Here is a 5,776-nt window from a genome sequence, read left to right on the forward strand (position 1 = left end):
ATCATTACATCGTACGGAAAATATACATCTTTTCTCATTAGTAAAAAGTTACACGGAAAAAATAAACGCAAACAAAATAATTTTGACGTTATTAAGGTTTTATTTTTTATTCATTTTCTGAGAAAATAAATCAAAGTGAAATTTATAAAGAAATATTGGTCGTAAAGCTTGTACCGTAATGGCTAGATTGGAAACACCAACAATATTGTAAACAGAGTGAATTTCCCACGAGAGCGGTAAATATAGTGGACCTCCTCAGGAAAACAGGTGGATTTTATTTAACTTTATATTTAGGTATATATAAAGAAACGATATAATCCTTGATAATTAGGTCAATTATTTATGTAAATTACAATTAAAATAACTTTAAGTAAATTCGTAATCAATCTTTTTGGCGAATCTCAGAGGTTAGACAAGATGCCTTCGCTTCGAAGCGATTCCATAACTAACTTCAAAAATGTATAGAACAGAAAATAATTTTCAATACGTGATTGTCGCGCGTTAGTTCTAACCACCTTATCGATAAAAAATGTGGCACGTTTGTGGAGTGATAATATTGTGAAATTCTAAGATTTGAATAAAAAAATTAGAGATAAATTCTTCAATGCTATCATCAATTTTTTTGTGCTTGAATAAAGATTTGGATTGCTAGGTTATGAGGAAGCTACTGTTTTTTTTGCTGGAAATTCCTCTTAGAGATTGGCTGTTGTTACAAGAATTCGCGTACATTTTTAAGATTAATTAGGTAGAAATGGTAAGTCAAGCCTTAGTATAGATTTTAAACAAAATTTTAATCAACACTTTTAATTTTCATGTTAAATTCTTTATTCCTATTTGTATTTCGTATTAATTTTATGGGTAACAAAACCCGTCATTACGTTAGCTGGATAAAGGCGAAGGTAAATCTATTTTGTAACTGCCCAGAGCAATCTGACAATGGGCTTGTAACGCCTATTTTTCACATTTTCCACTGTTTCCTTTCAAAAGCGGGGAATTTAAATTAACTGTCTGCGACAACAATGGTTTTGAGGGCCTTTATGGCATTGAATTTTCGTTTCGTATGCCCCGCTGCTCCTCCATGGACAACAAACAACAGCATTTTTTGTAAGCTATTGTTTAATATGTTTTTTAGGAAATGAATGGCGCCCGAATCATATTCTGTTGTACAAAATCTTTTCAGTTAATTTTTACAATAAAATAAAAGATGAAGGTTGTTTTAAGCATTTGTAAAGCATTCTTTTCTTTTTCAAAGTCTAAAACTTTCATAAACAGAAAAAAGAATTTTAGAAATTTTATTTTCTTAAACGGCTATAAGATTTTTTTTGTTTTATTGTAGTACTGGCTGTCGCCCGCGACTCCGTTCGCGCGGAATCAAAAAATTACTTAATAAGTAGCCTATGTTCTACAACTATGCCAAATTTCAGCGAGATCCGTTCCGGTGATATCTTCAGACATCCATCTATCCATCCAAACATTCGTATTTATAATATTAGTAAGAAGTAAGATATTCATAATATTAAATTTTTTCTTATTATAAAATTAGGATTAGCTAAATAAAATTGAATATAATTGACCCCACAATCACGTAAACAATAATTGGAACTAACTAATACTGTTTGATGAAAATGGCACCATTAGGCGCTTTAATAGAAAGAAGGTGGATCGCTATGCATTAATCATATTTCCTCGTGACATCGCCTTTTGATTGCTGTTGAATGTCACTTTATAAAAAGCTTTTAACAAAATTCATTTCATGTTAAAATATTATTAACGTAACTTTGTATTTTATGTACAGTTTTGTTTTGTTGTTGTTGTTTGTCAGTGTTTTTCTATACACTTTTTGATTATTATAAAAATTTCTGCACTTTAAAAAGTAAATACTAGGGCCTTGTTTTTAACCGACTCCAAAAAGGAGGAGGTTCTCAATTCGTCTGTATGTTTTTTTTATTTTTGTTCGTCGAAAACTCCACCATTAGTAGTCCGATTTTCCTAATTATTTTTTATTCGAAAGATGTTTCTAAACAAACCTTTTAGAAGTGATATAGTGACACAGAAAATGTTTGTCATACATATAGACGGTATTTAAATTTCTATTATCATACTAATATTATGAATGCGAGTGTTTTGATGGATGGATGGATGTTCGAAGGTAGTCTGGAAAAACACATAGGGTACTAATTGTTTTTTTTTAAACCGCGTGGACGGAGTCGTGAGCGACGACTGGTATGGAGTAAAAAATTTAAGCTCTGACTTTTTAATATTGTAGCGTCAATCTTTAAAGTTTATAATCTAATATCTGTCTCGAGACAAGATTTAAGAAAAAAAATAGATTTAAGCTTGTGACTCTTTAATTAAGTAGCTTTTGCCTGTTGCAAAGCTCAGCTCACGATGTAGACGTCTGCGGATATAACTTTAACTTAACTAACGGCGCTTACGTGATACCCCAATTTAAAAACGAATTTTTCCCGGAGTTTATTTAACTAGCTTGTATTTTTTGACGTCCTTGTATGTTATTTACACTTAAAAAGTTTATTATGATTTGACTTAGCTTTTTTTTATTAAATGGTGGCAAACGAGTAATTGGCCATCTAAATTCGCCGAAACAGTGAAGCGACCGCTGACCATAGACATTCGCAATTGTGAACGCACAGAAAGAGAATATGTCCCTTTCCTAAGTGTAACCTCCACCGTCAAATCCTTTTATAACAATTGACTTAAAAATATCTATTCCGATCGATAGTTCGTACCAATTAGGCTTTTGACGGTTCCCATGGTGATTTCTGTTTTTCGACAGAAGTAATCGACGAATATCAGTTTAAACATTTTGATAGCGAAGTAAGGAAATTATTTGAAAGATACCGCGAGTAAGGAGCTTTGAAGTTAGAATAAAGTACTTTAAGAAACCATTGTTTTGAGAATTAAGTCTTAATGGTGTAGCACATTAGGGCGGGGTACCGCTGCAGCATTGCATAAATCCTGCAGGATCACTGTAACACATTTTGCGTGAAGTATCGCACACTGCATACGCCCGCACCAGCCCGAGACGTTGCTTAGTTTAAACGTGTCTTTTTGTGTGTTTATATATTTTTAATAGAGCATGCGGTTAACTGAATTTGACGAAATAGCGCAGTGTTCGCTGTCAATGGACATCTGTAATTGTACATGCATTGCCTACCTTTTATTAACGAAGACTTCCATCCTCTGCTCATTCTATGTTTCTCTGTCTCTCATCATTTTCTTATAAGAAAAGGGTGGGAAGGGAAGGTGGACTAAATTAAGCTTTAGGTATTAAGCATGCGCACTCGTCAGAGGAAACCCAAAATTGCTACCATTTTAAGCCTATTTTCTGTATGCTCATGGTATTTCACCGGTTGATACGGCTTATTCGTTCACCCAACAAATATTGATGTTGTGAGATCTGCCACTCAGAGTGCGGTAGTATTTTTTTAATTAGAAACATGTATGTTATCTGTTACATTTGTATCGCGGTTGCTACGTATTTTTTTATCTTAGTGAAATTTTACATATAATTTAAGTCTGAGATATCTTTCTTTTATTTTAGTCTTAATGCAGTGGACGTCGGGTCCAAGATTGCTTTTAAATTGAATTGCTTTATAAAGACATAGACTTGGCAACGTATTTGCATCCAAAATTGTTCTATAAACGTTTCACATGGATGTTCGAGAATTTGTCGGCAATAGTCTAGTAATCTTCAATTCAATTTTTCTTTTACATTTTAAGTTGACACATTGCTAGAGTTTAACTCCTTTAAATACAGAAAAATTGGTCGCCAATGCCGCCAGTTCTGCGTCGTCTTCTGGTAGTCAATTGCCTGTAGTTCATGCAGGTCCAGGACCAATCGGTTTCCCAAGAAAAGCTCGTGTGGCTATCTAATCTACGTTTACCCTCAATAGGTGACTCCATCACGCGGTGTCTCTGAGTTTTCACTTCCCCTATTATGTTTAATTTGCCAATCAGCCTCTCGATCTCAAGGTTGTGTCTTGTTCTCCAGCTTCCGTCTTCCCCCTCGGTCGGGTCCAAAACTTGTTTATTTTTATTTTTTTTGGTAAAATCACCTTCTTGTTATTAACCATACCCCGTTGACGAAATTGTGAAAAAAAAACATCTATACATGTTGTCATCCCTGTTTTTTTAATAGTGAATAAAGAGGATGACAATATGTTTTATTGTCAGTGTTTCTACAGTGAGAACTGATTGTAAGGGATTACACATAGAATATAATACATATTTATAACTCAGTGACCAATTTACGTATGAAATATTGTTGGTCGTTTATCGTCCAATTTTCCTGTGTATCACAGCTATCTTCGTATTCCAGTGACATAAAAATGCTATTCATCCGAAAAGTCGGCGCATTATCTCAACTCGTAATCTGACTGGAGGAAATTAGATGTGCGGACTTTGGGGGAATGTTACGTAATGTTAAACAAAAGTATCGCTTACTGCGGACAATAAAAATGTTGATTATAAAAATAACATCGAGGAAATGAAAGTCGGATTAAATTACGATTTTTGTGAATTTTTTGGGCTTTTGTTATTAAGAAGATTCAAGCTACCTATTACAGTATCACAGTATATTAAATACTTGAGCAAGATAAGTAATGTAATTAAAAAATGAATAAATTTGACTGATTGAGTGGTCTAAAAGAAACTATGTTTCACGAAAAACTCTAAAATGGCATTATTAATTTTACATACAGTCAGCGTCATATAGATCGTAACAGACAAGATATGCAAATATATAGGTACACCAAAAGTAATCAATTATATCGGTACAACAAAAGTCTTCAAATTAATAGATACATTCACCCTGCTCAAATACATCGGTACATACACAGCGTCAAATATATGAGTACATGCTAGGTGCCCATAAATATCGTAGCAGCCACAGCGTCATAAGTAACGAAGCAGTCAAGGTGCGCAAAAATATCGTAACATTTGACAAAATTGAACGCTATCTCTATATACTTGTGATACAATTTGGAATAAACTACTTCTGTTACATTCATTTGACACTTTGTATTAACATTATAGGTTGTCCGGAAAGTTCGTTCCGATTTTCGATAGGAAGCTTAGAATAGACTGTAGCTGAAGTGGATTCATTTTCGGATTTCCACCATTATCAAACGTTACAAAAATTTCTATATTGTGAATAATTTCATTTCATTGGTTGAGATAAAAACTAATTTTTTAAATTTTATCCAAAAATAAAAGACGTTTTAGGTATAGAATCGTACCAATATAATTTAAAAACGTTTCCAAAAATTTAAGAGAACAGGGTTTCAATTTTCCTTATAAAGCGGCACGAGCTTACTGGGCAACCCAATATTTTTCTTCTCGTGTCATAACGCTTAAATATAAAAGTTTGTCGCGCCGAATATGACAGATACGTAATAACTAATATCAAATTTTGCCTTGTCACAATATATACTAGTTTGGCGCAGTATTCTAATATGTTTGCCGTAATATGTAAGTTTACCGGTTCGAATCTCAGGCTACTTTTTTATCATTTTATCAATCACGGGGTTATTTTTTCATAACCAGTAAAAATTTGTTAATGCAAAATTAAGGCTAAGGCTAAGGCTAAGGCTAAGGCTAAGGCTAAGGCAAAGGCAAAGGCAAAGGCGAAGGCGAAGGCAAAGGCGAAGGCGAAGGCGAAGGCGAAGGCGAAGGCGAAGGCGAAGGCGAAGGCGAAGGCGAAGGCGAAGGCGAAGGCGAAGGCGAAGGCGAAGGCGAAGGCGAAGGCGAAGGCGAA

The sequence above is a fragment of the Papilio xuthus genome, unplaced genomic scaffold (assembly GCF_000836235.2).
Source record: "Papilio xuthus unplaced genomic scaffold, Pxut_1.1 DF828952.1, whole genome shotgun sequence".
NCBI lineage: Eukaryota > Metazoa > Arthropoda > Insecta > Lepidoptera > Papilionidae > Papilio > Papilio xuthus.